This window comes from Phyllobates terribilis, unplaced genomic scaffold, assembly GCF_046119375.1.
Source record: "Phyllobates terribilis strain yellow unplaced genomic scaffold, ASM4611937v1 Scaffold_14__1_contigs__length_39327217, whole genome shotgun sequence".
Taxonomy (NCBI): domain Eukaryota; kingdom Metazoa; phylum Chordata; class Amphibia; order Anura; family Dendrobatidae; genus Phyllobates; species Phyllobates terribilis.
The window spans coordinates 15,016,603-15,036,963 of record NW_027362774.1 but is presented as its reverse complement, the minus strand read 5'-3'; the positions used below and the strand labels follow the sequence as shown (position 1 = coordinate 15,036,963).

Below are 20,361 nucleotides of genomic sequence, written 5' to 3'. Positions count from 1 at the left end.
CGTAGCCATCTATACACAGCGGGAGGCCGCACAGCGCCATCTATACACAGCAGGAGGCCGCATGGCGCCATCTATACACAGCAGGAGGCCGCACGTAGCCATCTATATTCAGCGGAAGGCCGCACGTAGCCATCTATACACAGTGGGAGGCCGCACGTAGCCATCTGTACACAGCAGGAGGCCGCACAGTGCCATCTATACACAGCGGGAGGCCGCACGTAGCCATCTATACACAGCAGGGGGCCGCACGGCACCAGCTATACACAGTAGGAGGCCACACAAAGCCATCTATACGCAGCGGGAGGCCGCACGTAGCCATCTATACACAGCGGGAGGCCGCACGGCGCCATCTATACACAGCAGGAGGCCGCGCGTAGCCATCTATATACAGCGGGAGGCCGCATGTAGCCATCTATACACAGCGGGAGGCCGCACGTAGCCATCTATACACAGCGGGAGGCCGCACGGCACCATCTATACACAGCAGGAGGCCGCACGTAGCCATCTATACACAGCGGGAGGCCGCACGGCACCATCTATACACAGCCGGAGGCCGCACGTAGCCATCTATACACAGCAGGAGGCCGCACAGCGACATCTATACACAGCAGGAGGCCGCGCGTAGCCATCTATATACAGCGGGAGGCCGCACGTAGCCATCTATACACAGTGGGAGGCCGCACGTAGCCATCTATATACAGCAGGAGGCCGCACAGTGCCATCTATACACAGCGGGAGGCCGCACGTAGCCATCTATACACAGCAGGGGGCCGCACGGCACCATCTATACACAGCAGGAGGCCGCACAAAGCCATCTATACACAGCGGGAGGCCACACGTAGCCATCTATACACAGCGGGAGACCGCACGGCGCCATCTATACATAGCAGGAGGCCGCACAGCGCCATCTATACACAGCAGGAGGCCGCACGTAGCCATCTATATACAGCGGGAGGCCGCATATAGCCATCTATACACAGTGGGAGGCCGCACGTAGCCATCTGTACACAGCGGGAGGCCGCACGGCACCATCTATACACAGCAGGAGGCCGCACGAAGCCATCTATACACAGCAGGAGGCCACACATAGCCATCTATACACAGCGGGAGGCCGCACGGCGCCATCTATACACAGCGGGAGGCCGCACGTAGCCATCTATACACAGCAGGGGGCCGCACGGCACCATCTATACACAGCAGGAGGCCGCACAAAGCCATCTATACACAGCGGGAGGCCGCACGTAGCCATCTATACACAGCGGGAGGCCGCACGGTGCCATCTATACACAGCGGGAGGCCGCACGTAGCCATCTATATACAGCGGGAGGCAGCACGTAGCCATCTATACACAGTGGGAGGCCGCACGTAGCCATCGATACACAGTGGGAGGCTGCACTGCACCATCTATACACAGCAGGAGGCCGCACGTAGCCATCTATACACAGCGGGAGGCCGCACGTAGCCATCTATACATAGCGGGAGGCCGCACGTAGCCATCTATACACAGCGAAAGGCCGCACAGCGCCATCTATACACAGCGGGAGGCCGCACGTAGCCATCTATACACAGCGGGAGGCCGCACGTAGCCATCTATACACAGAGGAAGCCACACGGCGCCATCTATACACAGTGGGAGGCCGCACACGTAGCCATCTATACACAGCAGGAGACCGCACGGCGCCATCTATACATAGCAGGAGGCCGCACAGCGCCATCTATACACAGCAGGAGGCCGCACGTAGCCATCTATATACAGCGGGAGGCCGCATATAGCCATCTATACACAGTGGGAGGCCGCACGTAGCCATCTGTACACAGCGGGAGGCCGCACGGCACCATCTATACACAGCAGGAGACCGCACGAAGCCATCTATACACAGCAGGAGGCCACACATAGCCATCTATACACAGCGGGAGGCCGCACGGCGCCATCTATACACAGCGGGAGGCCGCACGTAGCCATCTATACACAGCAGGGGGCCGCACGGCACCATCTATACACAGCAGGAGGCCGCACAAAGCCATCTATACACAGCGGGAGGCCGCACGTAGCCATCTATACACAGCGGGAGGCCGCACGGTGCCATCTATACACAGCGGGAGGCCGCACGTAGCCATCTATATACAGCGGGAGGCAGCACGTAGCCATCTATACACAGTGGGAGGCCGCACGTAGCCATCGATACACAGCGGGAGGCTGCACTGCACCATCTATACACAGCAGGAGGCCGCACGTAGCCATCTATACACAGCGGGAGGCCGCACGTAGCCATCTATACATAGCGGGAGGCCGCACGTATCCATCTATACACAGCGAAAGGCCGCACAGCGCCATCTATACACAGCGGGAGGCCGCACGTAGCCATCTATACACAGCGGGAGGCCGCACGTAGCCATCTATACACAGAGGAAGCCACACGGCGCCATCTATACACAGTGGGAGGCCGCACACGTAGCCATCTATACACAGCAGGAGGCCGCACGTAGCCATCTATACACAGCAGGAGGCCGCACGTAGCCATCTATACACAGCAGGAGGCCGCACGTAGCCATCTATACACAGCAGGAGGTCGCACAGCGGCATCTATACACAGCGGGAGGCTGCACAGCGCCATCTATACACAGCGGGAGGCGACACGTAGCCATCTATATACAGCTGGAGGCTGCATAGCGCCATCTATACACAGCGGGAGGCTGCACGGCGCCCCCCCAGAGACAGCGGGAGGCTGCACGCAGTCACGCTCACAAAAACATATACAGACATATACATACACGCATAAACACATCTGAAACACAAAAATACATATAAACAGACATCACACAATGATATCTGCCTGCACACACACACACACACTCTCTCTCATACACACACTCTCACACACAGACACACATAGAATCACCATCCCCCGGCTCGGCTCCAGTCCTCCTGGCTCCTGCTCCTCTACGGTGGTAAGTAGCACTGCAGGCCGGGCGCGGACTGCATGACATCACAGCTAGGAGACACGGCCACGCACAGGACCGTGTCTCCTAGCAGTGATGCGGCCGGGCCAGCACAGGGAAGTTAACAGCTGCAGTGCTGGCCCGGCGGGAGAAGAAGCAGCGTTCATGTGCCGCTGCTGGGGGAGTGGTCCGGGGGGCCCTCCGCCACTGTCTGCCAGTATGTGCCGCGGCGCTGCACATATAATGAGGGCAATCTGGCCATAGACACCCTGGAGCCGCGGGCCCCCTGGAGGCCTGAGGCCCCGGGCGGTAGCCTGGATTGCCCTCATTATAATCCGCCTATGTGTTTCAGTCTTTGTATTTCAATAATTGTTATTGAATTTTTAAGATAAATTTGGTGAGTGGAAAAGAGGGAGCAAAAAAATAAGTAATAATGGGAAAAAATATTTATTAAGAGGGAATAAGAAGAAATAAGGAAAATATGGAAGGAAAAAAAGGTAGAACTTGGTTTATACAGTGGAGATAATTGCAGTTAACGTGATACAAAATATCAGAATAACAATAATAAATATTTGTAAATAAGCCCAAACAGTATAATATCAATTTCACAAACAAGAGCACAGATTGTAAGGTAGGACAAAGTATTCTGAAATTACACGAAGTAACTAGAGGAAAAGCTCGATCCCAGCAATCCCATTTTTTTGTGTATTTCTTGTGATGGTTGTTACTATAGCTTGTCTCAGTCTTTGTAGCTGCTAAGTATTTGTGTCATTTTGTGCTTTTTCCTTAGTTTCCTACTTTTTTTATTAGTTACATGTCTCTGACACCTGTAACATGAAGTGTGTGAGCGATATCTGCTGCACCATATAACACTATATGCAGTTTTCTTTGAAGGTTACCAGCGGAGCCCTGGAAGAATAATGACTTTTCCCATAAATGTTATTCTGTTCCCCTTTCCCCTAGGTCATGGCTTTTATCCATGGTGGTGGGCTGCTGTTCGGGCACGCTGGCATATTTGATGGCTCCGCACTTAGTGCCTATGAGAACGCAGTGGTTGTGTCCCTACAGTACAGGCTGGGGATCCTGGGGTTCTTCAGGTAAAGATATTCACAGTCCTCCACAATTTATATCCTCCTTTATTCATCATTTACCATCAGTACAGGATCAGTAATGTAAGTAATGTAATGTATGTACACAGTGACTCCCACCTGCAGAATAGTGAGTGCAGCTCTGGGGTATAATACAGGAGGTAACTCAGGATCAGTAATGTAATGTATGTACACAGTGACTGCACCAGCAGAATAGTGAGTGCAGCTCTGGGGTATAATACAGGAGGTAACTCAGGATCAGTAATGTAATGTATGTACACAGTGACTGCACCAGCAGAATAGTGAGTGCAGCTCTGGGGTATAATACAGGAGGTAACTCAGGATCAGTAATGTAATGTATGTACACAGTGACTGCACCAGCAGAATAGTGAGTGGAGCTCTGGAGTATAATACAGGATGTAACTCAGGATCAGTAATGTATGTATACAGTGACTCCCACCAGCAGAATAGTGAGTGCAGCTCTGGAGTATAATACAGGATGTAACTCAGGATCAGTAATGTGATGTATGTATACAGTGACTGCACCTGCAGAATAGTGAGTGCAGCTCTGGAGTATAATACAGGATGTAACTCAGGATCAGTACAGGATCAGTAATGTAATGTATGTACACAGTGACTGCACCAGCAGAATAGTGAGTGCAGCTCTGGAATATAATACAGGATGTAACTCAGGATCAGTAATGTAATGTATGTACACAGTGACTGCACCAGCAGAATAGTGAGTGTAGCTCTGGAGTATAATACAGGATAAGTAATGTCTGTACACAGTGACTGCTCAAGCAGAATAGTGAGTGCAGCTGAAATGGCATCGCGGGACCCTTCAGAATTCCACCGCTCCCACACTTGTGATGGATCCACATCCCGCCACGGCGCTGCACATATAATGAGGGCAATCTGGCCATAGACACCCCGGAGCCACGGGCCCCCTGGAGGCCTGACGCCCCGGGCGGTAGCCTGGATTGCCCTCATTATAATCCGCCTATGTGTTTCAGTCTTTGTATTTCAGACGGAGCACGTGATACGGATCTGCCCTTTTCGCCAACGTGACGTTCCGCACCCCCTCGAGGTCAGATTGGTACAGTTCTACACAGACACCCCCTGTCCACACAGGTACAGGAAGGCACCAGGGAGTTAGAAGAGGTAGCCCACTCAGTCACTGACAAGGCACCACCCTCGCTCACACCCTTGACAGGCTGAGAGGCTCCTTCACTAGCTCCAGTGAAGTAGAGCCTGGTCGGCCTAGGAGAGTTGACACCAATTTCTATTAGCTATAATGGGACTTATATCGGGCTAGAAACAAGCATGGTAGCGTGTTTGTAGCGCCGGCGTCCCTGCCCTCTGCTAGGCAGGAACGCTGTTCCCCTCACCCCTCTGCTCCGAGCCCGGCGTCCTCCTCCCGCTCTGCTGGCAGCGCGCGCTCCTTCCCGGCCACTGTGCTTAGGGCGCGCGCGCTCCCTCCCTCTTAAAGGGGCCGCGCGCCGTCCTAAGGAGTCCCCGGCCAATGGCCGGAGGACTTCACCATATATAAGGCACCTCCTCCAAAATGGAGGTGCCCGAGCAATGTTGTTGCACTGTTCACTACTCTGCTTCAGCCCTCAGGTCCCGTTGCCAGTTACCTGCCAGTTTGCTGTCTGTTTCCTGCCTGACATTCCTCCTACCTGCTTGCTAGCCTGAGGTCCGACGGTCTGCTTTCCTACTCCTGTCAGTCTGTCTATGGACCAGCTTGCCCGCTCACCTGGGAGCACACATCTGCTACCTGCCTGCTAGCCTACCTGGAGGCTCCACCGTCACGTGCTGTGATCACCTGCCATTCCAGAGACTCCTGCCCGCTCACCTGGGAGCGCACATCTGCCACCTGCCTGCTAGCCTACCTGGAGGCTCCGCCGTCACGTGCTGTGACCACCTGCCATTCCAGAGACTCCTGCCCGCTCACCTGGGAGTGCTCATCTGCTGCCTGTCTGTTGGCCTACCTGGAGGCTCCGCCGTCACGTGCTGTGACCACCTGCCATTCCAGAGACTCCTGCCCGCTCACCTGGGAGCGCTCATCTGCTGCCTGTCTGTTGGCCTACCTGGAGGCTCCGCCGTCACATGCTGTGACCACCCGTTTATCCAGAGACTCTCGCTTGCTCACCTGGGAGCACACATCTACCATCTGCCTGCTAGCCTACCTGGAGGCTCAGCCATCACAGGTCGTACCTACCCTTTACCCAGAGACTGCCCCGGTCATTTGCCGTGACCTCCTGCCCGTTCATCCAGAGACTGCCCCGGTCACTTGCCGTGACCTCCTGCCCGTTCATCCAGAGACTACCCTGGTCACTTGCCGTGACCTCCAGCCCGTTCACCCAGAGACTGTCCCGGTCACCTGCTGTGACTGCCTGCCCGTCTTCCCTGGTCGCCACCCGCTCCCTTACAAGGACCGCCCCCTTGTATAGTAGCTCAGAGGTTCCGCCTCCCAGACCCGTTACAGTTTGCTCGGGCCATGGAACCCGGTGGCACCCAAGCTCCCTCGCTCTCGGACCTGTGTCATGAACTGTCCCGTCAGAGGTCCCAACAGGAGTCCATCCTGGGTCACCTGCGGAATGTCAATTCTCGCCTGGACACTCTGACTGCTCCACCAGCAACCACCGCCAGTGCCATGACTCGCAGTCCGGCAGCTCCGCTGCCCACCAATACCATGGTATCCTACCCCGGACCCCGGCTTTCTGCACCTCCTCGCTTCGGAGGCGACTCCGCTCAGGCTCGGGGCTTTATAAATCAGTGCACCCTGCACTTTGAACTCCTGTCCCACCAGTTTAACTCCGACCGGGCCAAAATTGCCTTCATCATGTCCCATCTCACCGGGGAGGCCCTGGCCTGGCTAAATCCTCTATGGGAGAGAGGAGACCCCCTGGTGTCCGACTTGCCTGCCTTTCTCACGGCTTTCCGGAAAGTCTTCGACGAACCCGGACGGAAGACCTCATCCGCATCATCTCTGCTACGCCTCCGTCAGGGAAGTCTCACCATGGGCCAATATGCCATACGGTTCCGTACCCTTGCCTCGGAGCTGGCCTGGGATAACGACGCTCTGGTATCTGTCTTCTGGGAGGGTCTGTCCGGCCGTATTAAAGATGAACTCGCCGGTCGAGACATTCCTACCACTCTCGATGACCTAATAACTCTTGCCACCCGGATTGACCTACGGTTCCAGGAGCGTGCCAAAGAAGTCACCCGTGAGAGGAGGTTTCCACGTCTAGCTCCTACTTTTCAGAAACCCGTCACTCCCTCCGTTTCTCCCCAGGTACACTCTCCTGAGCCTATGCAGGTCGACCAGACCAAGATGGTCAAAACCCGTCAGGACTTACGCCTTGCCGAGGGGAGCTGCTTCTACTGTGGCAGTAAGGAGCACCGGATCCGTACCTGCCCGGAGAGGTCGGGAAACGCCTGTGTCTAGGTTCGCTCAGAGAGGTCGACCTAGACAAGAATAAATCCTCTCCATCTCTGCTGCTGTCAGTCTCAATTATCTGCAGGGAGAATCGTTATTTCGAACTAGCCCAACTTGACTCTGGAGCGGCCGGGAATCTTATTTCACAGTCCCTGGTAGAAAAATACCACATTCCCACCAAACCTCTGGCTATACCATTATCTGTCGCTGCTGTGGATGGGGGCCTCTTACCACGTCCCATCCAACTCATCACCGAATCCATAACTCTGCAGGTGGGAATGCTGCATTCTGAGAGCATCTCTTTTCATGTTCTGCCTGGACTCTCTCACGCCCTCTTACTAGGTCTACCTTGGCTCCAGAGACATGCACCCGTGCTTGACTGGCAGACCGGAGAAGTCCTTCGCTGGGGACAGGACTGTCATAAGACTTGTTTGGTTCCTGTTCATCCTGCCCGTCCTTCTCCTACCCCAACTAATCTACCTGGACTTCCGATTCCCTATTGGTCATTTGCTGATGTCTTTAATAAAAAGGAGGCAGAGACATTACCCCCTCATAGACCATATGACTGTCCTATCGACCTGTTACCCGGTACTACGCCTCCCCGTGGGCGTATTTACCAATTGTCCGCTGCTGAGACCCGGTCGATGTCCGAATATATTGAGGAAAATTTGGCCAGGGGATTCATCCGGAAATCTACCTCCCAGGCGGGAGCAGGCTTCTTTTTCGTAAAAAAGAAGGACGGCTCTCTCCGTCCCTGTATAGACTATAGAGGCCTAAACCAGATCACTGTGAAGAATAAGTACCCCCTTCCGCTCATTCCAGAATTATTTGATCGTCTGAGGGGGGCTAGAATCTTCACCAAACTGGACCTCCGTGGGGCGTACAACCTGGTTCGTATCCGTCAAGGGGATGAATGGAAGACTGCATTCAACACCCGGGACGGCCACTATGAATATCTGGTAATGCCCTTTGGTCTCTGTAACGCTCCTGCCGTCTTTCAAGAGTTGGTCAATGACATCTTCCGGGACCTTCTCTACTCCTGCGTAGTGGTGTACCTGGACGACATCTTGGTCTTCTCTCCGGATCTCCAGACTCACCGAAGAGACGTTCGTCAGGTCCTGCTCAGGCTCAGGCAGAATCACCTCTTCGCTAAATATGAGAAGTGCCTCTTTGAGCAGACCTCGCTTCCGTTTTTGGGCTACATTATTTCTCAGACCGGCCTACGAATGGATCCAGAGAAACTGTCTGCCATCGAGAAATGGCCCCGACCGGAGGGGTTGAAGGCCATTCAGCGGTTCCTGGGCTTCGCCAACTACTACCGCCTCTTCATACCGCACTTCTCTTCCCGGACTGCCCCAATTTCCGCGCTCACCCGTAAGGGCACTAATCCCAGTGAGTGGCCGCCCGAAGCAGAGGAGGCCTTTCTTTCCTTAAAACAGGCCTTCTCTTCCGCCCCGGTGCTGCATCGCCCAGATGGCAACAAGCAGTTCTTCCTGGAGGTTGACGCCTCCTCCTCTGGAGCCGGAGCGGTACTTACCCAAAAATCATCTTCCGGGAGAATGGTAACTTGTGGCTTCTTCTCCAAACTCTTCTCCTCTTCTGAGCGCAACTATTCCATAGGAGATCGAGAGTTATTGGCCATCAAGCTGGCATTGGAGGAGTGGCGTTACCTGCTCGAAGGGGCTCTTCACCCGGTAATAATTTACACTGACCACAGAACTTGGCTAACCTCCAGCATGCCCAGAGACTTAACCCGCGCCAAGCTCGGTGGTCCTTGTTTTTTGCTCGCTTTGATTTTATTCTTCATTTTCGCCCGGCTGACAAAAACATCAAGGCGGACGCCTTGTCCCGATCCTTTCTGGTGTCTGATCTCGAGGAAGAACCGAAACACATCATCGATCCCGCCAGAGTAATGTAGGTGGCTCCCGTGAGTCTAAATCGTCTCCCTCCCGGTAAGACGTTCGTATCAGTACCTGATCGGGAGAAGATCCTACACTGGGGTCACTCGTCTAAACTAGCTGGCCACGCCGGTCAGAAAAAGACCCTCCAGCTTATTACCCGGCACTACTGGTGGCCTACCCTGCACAAGGACGTAATAGACTTTGTTTCTGCCTGTGTGTCCTGCGCCCGCAACAAGGTTCCGAGACATCTGCCAGCCGGTCGCCTCCTTCCGCTCCCAGTACCTGCTGCCCCCTGGCAGCATATAGCAATGGACTTTATAACTGATCTCCCCGTCTCTGCCGGTTGTACGGTGATTTGGGTGGTCGCTGACCGCTTTTCCAAGATGGCTCATTTCGTTCCCCTGCCAGGCCTCCCGTCTGCACCCGAGCTGGCTAAAGACTTTATCCGCCACATCTTCCGTCTTCATGGACTGCCCCTCCACATAGTGTCGGATCGTGGGGTACAGTTCACCTCACGCTTCTGGAGAGCCACTTGTAAACTGCTAGACGTCACCCTGGACTTCTCCTCCGCTTACCACCCACAGTCTAATGGTCAAGTGGAGCGGATCAATCAGAACCTGACCAGTTACCTCCGGCACTTCGTTAATGCCCACCATTCAGACTGGGTGGATCTCCTGCCATGGGCCGAATTTTCTTACAACAATCACGAGAGCGAATCTTCCTCCAAATCCCCGGTTTTTGTTGTCTTCGGTCAGCATCCTCGGATCCCATTTCCCGTCTCCACCTCGGTGGACAATCAGGCTGCGGAATCTCTTGTTAACAAATTTTCCTCCATATGGGAGAGTACCCGGTCCGCACTCCTTCTGTCATCCGAGCGTATGAAAAGACATGCTGACAAAAAACGTCTGGATCCTCCTCAATTCCGTCCAGGGGATAAGGTCTGGCTCTCGTCCAAGTATGTCCGGCTCAAGATTCCTTCCTATAAGTTAGGGCCTCGGTTCATCGGTCCTCTGGAGGTCATCAGTCAGATCAACCCGGTGGCCTATAAATTGAAACTCCCGGCCAACTTGCGGATCCCTAACTCCTTTCATGTATCTCTCCTCAAACCTGTGGTACTTAACTCTTTTTCCAAGTCTACAGGTACGCCTCCTGCTCCGGTTTCCGCTGAAAACAAATTTGAGGTAGAGAACATTCTGGCCACCAAAAGGGTAAAAGGGAAGACCTTTTTTCTTGTAGATTGGAAGGGGTTTGGTCCTGAAGAGAGAACGTGGGAGCCCCCGGAGAACATCCATGCCCCTCTCATCCTAGCTAAATTTCTCTCTGGCCTAAAAAAGGGGGGCCTAAAGGGGGGGGTACTGTAGCGCCGGCGTCCCTGCCCTCTGCTAGGCAGGGACGCTGTTCCCCTCACCCCTCTCCTCCGAGCCCGGCATCCTCCTCCCGCTCTGCTGGCAGCGCGCGCTCCTTCCCGGCCACTGTGCTTAGGGCGCGCGCGCGCTCCCTCCCTCTTAAAGGGGCCGCGCGCGCCGTCCTAAGGAGTCCCCGGCCAATGGCCGGAAGACTTCACCATATATAAGGCACCTCCTCCAAAATGGAGGTGCCCGAGCAATGTTGTTGCACTGTTCACTACTCTGCTTCAGCCCTCAGGTCCCGTTGCCAGTTACCTGCCAGTTTGCTGTCTGTTTCCTGCCTGACATTCCTCCTACCTGCTTGCTAGCCTGAGGTCCGACGGTCTGCTTTCCTACTCCTGTCAGTCTGTCTATGGACCAGCTTGCCCGCTCACCTGGGAGAGCACATCTGCTACCTGCCTGCTAGCCTACCTGGAGGCTCCGCCGTCACGTGCTGTGACCACCTGCCATTCCAGAGACTCCTGCCCGCTCACCTGGGAGCGCACATCTGCCACCTGCCTGCTAGCCTACCTGGAGGCTCCGCCGTCACGTGCTGTGACCACATGCCATTCCAGAGACTCCTGCCCGCTCACCTGGGAGCGCTCATCTGCTGCCTGTCTGTTGGCCTACCTGGAGGCTCCGCCGTCACATGCTGTGACCACCCGTTTATCCAGAGACTCTCGCTTGCTCACCTGGGAGCACACATCTGCTGCCTGTCTGTTGGCCTACCTGGAGGCTCCGCCGTCACATGCTGTGACCACCCGTTTATCCAGAGACTCTCGCTTGCTCACCTGGGAGCACACATCTACCATCTGCCTGCTAGCCTACCTGGAGGCTCAGCCATCACAGGTCGTACCTACCCTTTACCCAGAGACTGCCCCGGTCACTTGCCGTGACCTCCTGCCCGTTCATCCAGAGACTGCCCCGGTCACTTGCCGTGACCTCCTGCCCGTTCATCCAGAGACTACCCCGGTCACTTGCAGTGACCTCCAGCCCGTTCACCCAGAGACTGTCCCGGTCACCTGCTGTGACTGCCTGCCCGTCTTCCCTGGTCGCCACCCGCTCCCTTACAAGGACTGCCCCCTTGTATAGTAGCTCAGAGGTTCCGCCTCCCAGACCCGTTACAGTGTTCATGGACCGAACAATGGACGTGAGAGTTCGTGGATAGAGATAAAAGAGCAGCCCAAGTTTAAATTATATATTTAATCTCTTTAAGGGCACACCTGACATTACACTATATACATACGGGTTATACATAGACAGTGAAGAAAGGAAGAATTGTGCGGGGTTAGGGAAGCGCTAGAACAACTAGACAGGGAGGGGATTAGGGTTATAACTAGTGTTGAGAGATACCTTCCGATATCGGGAAATATCGGATCGGATTGGATTGGATCGATACCGAAAAAGTATCGGATATCGCCGATTCCGATACCGGAAACCAATGCAAGTCAATGGGACAGAAATGAAAATAAACCCTTTCTTTCCTTGCAGGTTAATTCTACATGAAGGAAAAAAACTAAGAATAATGTAGAATGTATTGGGGGAGGTGGGGGAGACAATAAAGGTATAGAGGTTTAGCCCAATCAAATGGAATAGCAGGAATTAATATTTTTTTTAAGACGTTCTGAATTACGGCAATATTGACTATGTTATGTATTTTTATATTTTGTCAGATATTTATGTTTCACTACTTCCATGCTCTTCACCTTCTTTTTTACTTCTCCCACACCTTCTCCTTCATCATCCTCAGCATCTTTTTCATTCACTTCTTCTTCACCTTCTTCATCTTCTTCTTCTTCACCTTCTTCGTATTATTCTTTTTTTTACATTCTTCATATTCTACTTCTTCATCTTCTTCATATTCTTCTTCTTCATCATATTCTTATTTGTGACAGGCATTCCTGTAGTTGTTATCTATAAAAGGTTGGACATTACACCTTTCGTTCTGCCCGTCACAAAAGATTTACAACAGGATTTGTCCGCGTTCAGTTTGGCCTGCAGCAGCAGGTCTTTTCCAGGGGCACCACGAGGAGGAACGGACTCACCCCCATACACTGCTTAGTCATCTTCTGCTTATAATTTAGATATTATCTTTTGCTCTTATTTTTAGTCTTATGCTTAATGTTCTTCAGCTTTTTGTTCTGCAGCTTCTTGTATTTCTGCTTCTTGGTTTTCTGTCTCTTGTTCTTCTGTATCTTGGTGCTTGTCTTCTCTTCTCTGTCCTCTTGGTCAATTCTTCAGGGTCATCTTCTTGGTCTTCTTCGCGGTGGCCTTCAGGGTCGTCGTCTTCGGGGGTCCTCGTCTTCGGGGTCCTCGTCTTCTTCGGGTTGGTCTTCTGGGTCCTCGTCTTCGGGGTCCTCGTCTTCTTCGGGGTGGTCTTCAGGGTCGTCGTCTTCTTCGGGGTGGTCTTCAGGGTCCTCGTCTTCTTTGGGGTGGTCTTCAGGGTCCTCGTCTTCAGGGTCGTCGTCTTCGGGGTCCTCGTCTTCTTAGGGTTGGTCTTCAGGGTCCTCGTCTTCAGGGTCCTCGTCAGGGAGATCCAGAGTGATTACCAAGAACCATTTCAAAAAGCTTGAACTTGGAAATGTAGCAGAAGGTACAAGAAGGCTGGGGAACTACCGAGGACCAGCTGACAGTACTGGAACCCGGATGGGTAGCAGAAGGTACAAGAGCCAATGGAACTGCCGAAGACCAGCTGACGGTACTGGAACTCGGTTACTAAGCAGGAGGTACCTGTGCCAGAAAGCACTACCAAGGACCAGCAGACGTTGGTGGAACTTGGATACCGAGAAGGAGGCACCTAATCCAAAGGCACTGCCGAGAACCAGCTGACGGTACTGGAACCCGGATGGGTAGCAGAAGGTACCCATGTAAAAAAAAGTTCAAGGCCGCGAGCCGGCCGCAGTTACCAAAACCCACAGTCCTACAGGGGGTGCTTGTCCTATTGGCACTATGGAACCAGCCTTCATTGCCAGATCCCGCAGCCCACATAGGAGTCACCTAAACTGCAGGCACCATAGAGTCGGCTAACCCGACCGCAACACGACAGGACAACGCATTGGAGGCAAAGTGACGTTGACACTACCCGGAAACAGCTGGCGTGCTGGAACCAGGCTGGGCAGGAGGGAGTACCCGTGCCAAAGACACTGCCGAGAACCAGATGACGGTACTGGAACCCGGATGGGTAGTAGAAGGTACAAGAGCAAATGGAACTACCGAGGACCAGCTGACGGTACTGGAACCCGGATGGGTAGCAGAAGGTACAAGAGCCAATGGAACTGCCGAAGACCAGCTGACGGTACTGGAACTCGGTTACTAAGCAGAAGGTACCTGTGCCAGAAAGCACTACCAAGGACCAGCAGACGTTGGTGGAACTTGGATACCGAGAAGGAGGCACCTAATCCAAAGGCACTGCCGAGAACCAGCTGACGGTACTGGAACCCGGATGGGTAGCAGAAGGTACCCATGTAAAAAAAAGTTCAAGGCCGCGAGCCGGCCGCAGTTACCAAAACCCACAGTCCTACAGGGGGTGCTTGTCCTATTGGCACTATGGAACCAGCCTTCATTGCCAGATCCCGCAGCCCACATAGGAGTCACCTAAACTGCAGGCACCATAGAGTCGGCTAACCCGACCGCAACACGACAGGACAACGCATTGGAGGCAAAGTGACGTTGACACTACCCGGAAACAGCTGGCGTGCTGGAACCAGGCTGGGCAGGAGGGAGTACCCGTGCCAAAGACACTGCCGAGAACCAGCTGACGGTACTGGAACCCGGATGGGTAGTAGAAGGTACAAGAGCAAATGGAACTACCGAGGACCAGCTGACGGTACTGGAACCCGGATGGGTAGCAGAAGGTACAAGAGCCAATGGAACTGCCGAAGACCAGCTGACGGTACTGGAACTCGGTTACTAAGCAGGAGGTACCTGTGCCAGAAAGCACTACCAAGGACCAGCAGACGTTGGTGGAACTTGGATACCGAGAAGGAGGCACCTAATCCAAAGGCACTGCCGAGAACCAGCTGACGGTACTGGAACCCGGATGGGTAGCAGAAGGTACCCATGTAAAAAAAAGTTCAAGGCCGCGAGCCGGCCGCAGTTACCAAAACCCACAGTCCTACAGGGGGTGCTTGTCCTATTGGCACTATGGAACCAGCCTTCATTGCCAGATCCCGCAGCCCACATAGGAGTCACCTAAACTGCAGGCGCCATAGAGTCGGCTAACCCGACCGCAACACGACAGGACATCGCATTGGAGGCAAAGTGACGTTGACACTACCCGGAAACAGCTGGCATGCTGGAACCAGGCTGGGCAGGAGGGAGTAACCATGCAAAAGACACTGCGGGGAAACAGCTGGCGGTGCTGGAACCCAGGGTAAATACTAAAAACAGAGTGGAGCCAGAGGTGTAATTGGAGCAAGTTTTAAATCAGTAGTACAGTGGATGTGGACAAAGCAGGAGAATTTGCCGGACACACAGCTGGGGATCAGCTGACGTTACTGAACCCCAATAACACTGGAGCAAGCGTTGACTGTGCAGACGGCACTTCTGAGCAGCAACTAGCGGTATTGGAGCTCAGGGTAAATACTAAAAACAGAGGAGCCAGAGGTGTATTTGGAGGAGGTTTTAAATCAGTAGTACAGTGGATGTGGACAAAGCAGGAGAAATTGCCGTCCGCACAGCAGGGGAACAGCTGACGTTACTGAACCCCAATAACACGGCAGCAAGTGTTGACTGTGCAGACGGCACTTCCGAGCGCCAACTGGCGGTGTTGGAGCTCAGGGATAATACTGAAAACAGAGGAGCAAGAGGTGTAATTGGAGCAACTTTAAAATCTGTAGTAGTGAGAATGTGGACAGAGCAGGAGAAATTGCCGTCCGCACAGCAGGGGAACAGCTGACGTTACTGAACCCCAATAACATGGCAGCAAGTGTTGACTGTGCAGACGGCACTTCCGAGCGCCAACTGGCGGTGTTGGAGCTCAGGGATAATACTGAAAACAGAGGAGCCAGAGGTGTATTTGGAGGAGGTTTTAAATCAGTAGTAGTGAGAATGTGGACAGAGCAGGAGAAATTGCCGTCCGCACTGCAGGGGAACAGCTGACGTTACTGAACCCCAATAACACGGCAGCAAGTGTTGACTGTGCAGACGGCACTTCCGAGCGCCAACTGGCGGTGTTGGAGCTCAGGGATAATACTGAAAACAGAGGAGCCAGAGGTGTATTTGGAGGAGGTTTTAAATCAGTAGTAGTGAGAATGTGGACAGAGCAGGAGAAATTGCCGTCCGCACTGCAGGGGAACAGCTGACGTTACTGAACCCCAATAACACGGCAGCAAGTGTTGACTGTGCAGACGGCACTTCCGAGCGCCAACTGGCGGTGTTGGAGCTCAGGGATAATACTGAAAACAGAGGAGCCAGAGGTGTAATTGGAGCAACTTTAAAATCTGTAGTAGTGAGAATGTGGACAGAGCAGGAGAAATTGCCGTCCGCACAGCAGGGGAACAGCTGACATTACTGAACCCCAATAACACGGCTGCAAGTGTTGACTGTGCAGACGGCACTTCCGAGCGCCAACTGGCGGTGTTGGAGCTCAGGGATTACAGTTCAGGTGGTAGAAACATGAACAGAACAGGAGACCTGGATACTGTTGCCAACCAATTATTTATTCTGGAAGAGGACTGGCAAATTCATGAGAGATCCAGGCCTTGTTCATTTTGAGAAAAGTAAGCCGGTCAACGTTATCGGAGGATAGTCGCATGCGACGGTCTGTTAGTACACCACCTGCGGCACTAAAGACGCGTTCCGATAATACACTAGCAGCAGGGCAAGCTAGCACCTCCAATGCATACTGACTAAGCTCTGGCCCTGTATCCAGCTTACAGACCCAAAACTTGAAGGGAGAAGAGCCGTCTGGGAGTACACTAAGAGGACAAGACATGTAGTCTGTCACCATCTGACGGAAACGTTGCCTCCTGCTGACTGGAGCCGTCTGTGATGGTGTAGACATTTGTGGCGGCGGGGACACAAAACTTTGCCACATTTCGGCCATACTGGTCTTGCCTTGTGCTGAGGCGCTGCTTCTGCTCCCTCTTTGTGCAGAGCTTCCTCCACTGCCTCGACACACTGAGCTGCTTTGTAAAGCACTAGCAGCACTGCTCTCGGTTGGAATGGAGAACATGATGGAATGCACCAGTGCGTCTTGGTACTCCCGCATTTTACGCTCCCGGTTCAACGATGTTATGAGACTTTGTAACTTGTCCCGGTAGCGAGGATCTAGGAGGGTGGACACCCAATAATCAGCCGTGTTGAGAATGTGGGCGATGCGGCGGTCGTTTCTCAGGCACAGCAGCATGAAATCAACCATGTGCTGCAGACTGCCAACTGGCCAAGAAAAGCTGTCCCCTGCTTGAGGCGTGATCTCTGCCTGCTCTGCATCACCCCACCCTCGCTCTAGATACTGACTACTAGAGCATTGTGTACCTCCCTCCTCTGGACAGATGTCTTCCTCATCCATTGACTCCTCCTCATCCTCCTCACAAAGTGTCCCCTGCCTAGGTTTTTGTGAGGAACCACGTTGCACAGACTGTAGAGAAGCAGATGGCATTTGTGACTCCTCATCCTCCACCTCTTCCAAAATCTCGTCCCTTAGTGCTTGCAGTGTTTTTTCAAGCAGGCAGATAAGGGGGATAGTCATGCTGACTAGTGCATCATCTGCACTCGCCATCCGCGTGGAATAATCGAAGGCACGCAAAACGTGGCAAATGTCCTTCATAGAGGCCCACTCAGTGGTGGTGAAGTGTGAACGGCGCGCACTGCGACTTGTTTGCGCCTGCTGCAGCTGGTACTCCATTACTGCTGCCTGCTGCTCACACAACCTCTCCAACATATGTAACGTTGAATTCCACCTGGTGGGTAGGTCACATATGATGCGATGTTCCGGAAGACGTAATCGGCACTGCAGAGCTGCAATGCGTGAATTTGCATTGCTGGAACACCGCAAGTGAGCGCACTCTATGCGGACCTTGTGTAGCAGTGCATCAAGATCCGGATAGTCCCTCAAAAAACTCTGCACGACCAAGTTGAGCACATGTGCCAGACATGGGATGTGAGTGAGGTTGCCTAGGCCCAGAGATGCCACCAGATTTCGGCCATTGTCACACACTACCATGCCTGGCTGGAGATTCGCTGGCACAAACCACACGTCGCTCTGCTGCTTGATGGCATTCCAGAGCTCCTGCGCTGTGTGGCTTTGATTCCCCAAAGAAATTAATTTTAATACGGCCTGTTGACGTTTGGCCACTGCTGTGCTCATATTGGTCATCATAACAGGTAACCGTTCACGGGTCGATGTGGAGGTAGACCGTGACGGCTCCTGCAGCTCTGATTCAGAGGAACTGGAGTATGAGGAGGAGTCAATGTGTACAGACTGGATTCCTGCAATCCTTGGAGTTGGCAGAACACGTACAGCGCCACTCTCAAGATCTGTACCCGGCTCCACAACATTTACTCAATGGGCAGTGAGGGAAAGGTATCGTCCCTGTCCATGCTTACTGGTCCACGCATCGGTGGTCAGATGGACCTTGCTACTGACGGCGATTTGTAGCGCATGTTTAATTTTTCCCTCCACATGATGTAGCGGGGCAGGGACGGCTTGCCTGCTGAAATAAAAGCGGCTGGGCACGATGTATTGTGGGACTGCCAATGCCATAAAGTTACAGAATGTGTCAGTCTCCACCAGCCTGAATGATAGCATTTCAAGGGACAGTAGTTTAGCAATGCCAGCATTCAGAGCCTGTGCTCGGGGGTGGTTTGCCAAGTATGGGCGCCTTTTCTCCCATGCCTGTGCTAACGATGGCTGTAGACTGGCCTGGGAGTGTGAGGATGACTGGGAAAGTGGTGCTGTGGGTGGAATTACACTGTGTCTCTGTACAACAGTGCCAGAGATTCTTCCATGGCGATCCTGTGAGGAAGCCGAACCAGCTGTGTGTGAGATGGAGGAAGAGGCTACAACACGAGCTGAAGAGGTGGTAGGTGGCGCTGTAGGTTGGCCTAGGTCTTCAGTGTGTTTTTGTAACTCCCCCACGTGCTTGGTCCGCACATGTTTCCACATATTTGTGGTATTGAGGTTGCTGACACTTTTCCCTCTTTTCACCTTCTGATTACACAGCTTGCATTTGACAAAGCAAATGTCATCTGCAACTGTGTCAAAAAAGGACCAGGCACTGCAAGTCTTGGGAGCGCCCGCTTTGGATTTTGGAAGAGCCATGCTCCTAATGGGTGCCGAAGAGGAGGCTACAGGCAACCAAGTCTGCCCCCTCCCTCTCCCTCCTTTTTGGGCTGTTCGGGGAATCTCTTCCTCAGAGCTGCTCCCTCCACCTTCCTGTCCCTCACGCCATGATGGGACAAAGGACCTCATCATCTACACCACCCTCTTCAAACAACTGCTTCTCCTGGGTAGTCTCGACAGCACAGTACTCAACAGAAAGTGGCACCTGAGTCTCATCATCAGATGCGTACTGAGGTGTGCTGCTGACCATAGGCACTGGCCCACCCGCCTCTTCAGATTCAGAGAGACAAAACGGTTGCGCATCACTGCATACTACCTCTTCTTCAAATTCTTGAATTCTGCTTGGCTGGCCCCCTCTTTCCAAGCCAAGAGATTCAGAGAACAGAAGTAGAGATGGCGCCTGTCCAGGGCTCTCTGACTGCCTGGGCAATTTGGCAGGTGGTGAAGAGACAGATGGGTGCTCTTCAGTGCTCAGGACCTGAGAGGATATGGAACTAATTGAAGTCGATGCGTTAGCTGCCATCCATCCGACAACGGCTTCAATTTGGTCCTCCCGCAGCAGTGGGGTACGGCTAGCTCCTACAAAGCTGCGCATAAAGGACTGTTCCCTGGTAAAACTGGGGGATGCTGAGTCACTGGTGCCCGCAGCAGGCACAGAATCCCCACGTCCTCTCCCTGCAGGCACAGAATCCTCACGTCCTCTCCCTGCAGAAACTCCACGACCACGACCACATGCCTTACTCCCTGCCTTCTTCATCTTGGTAGACTGATAAAGATAGGCAGAAAAGTACTAAGGGCTTAGTGTGCTTATTCCTGAACAGCTGCTAACAGGTATAAGAAACACTAATTTTATAAAGTGTGGACTAGACTTTAATATGAGCTAATGTGGCCTACACAACTGTAAAGTGGAGTGTTTGGTGAACTTTATTTAGTTTTTTTTTGTCACAAAAAGACACTGGATGTGCCTAAAGATGTAATAACGATAGTATCACAAACTTTTTGTAGCTATTACAATGTAGGAAGGTAACCTACAATGCAATAGATGAGGCTACAAAAAATAGGCTAATACTAATCTGGCTGGGGCTGCAGGGCACAAGACTGCAGAAAGGCTCCTCTATCTACTCCTATATAGTGTGTTTGGAACCAATGGAGCTGAATACGGATGGAACCACCACACTAATAGGAGATATCAGGAAAAATTATCAATTAGCAAAAAAGGACAATGTATGAGGCAGTGACACACACTGAGTGCACTACAACCAGACGTGGTTGAAGCACACACTACAGGGTGAGCTGCACTCACACACCAGACCTTGCAGAA

The 20,361-nt window shown here is 53.0% G+C and overlaps 1 pseudogene; it reads left to right on the top strand.

The window, feature by feature from the left end:
• LOC141175776 (fatty acyl-CoA hydrolase precursor, medium chain-like) overlaps positions 1–20,361 on the top strand; it is a 111,345-nt pseudogene that overhangs the window by 62,915 nt on the left and 28,069 nt on the right.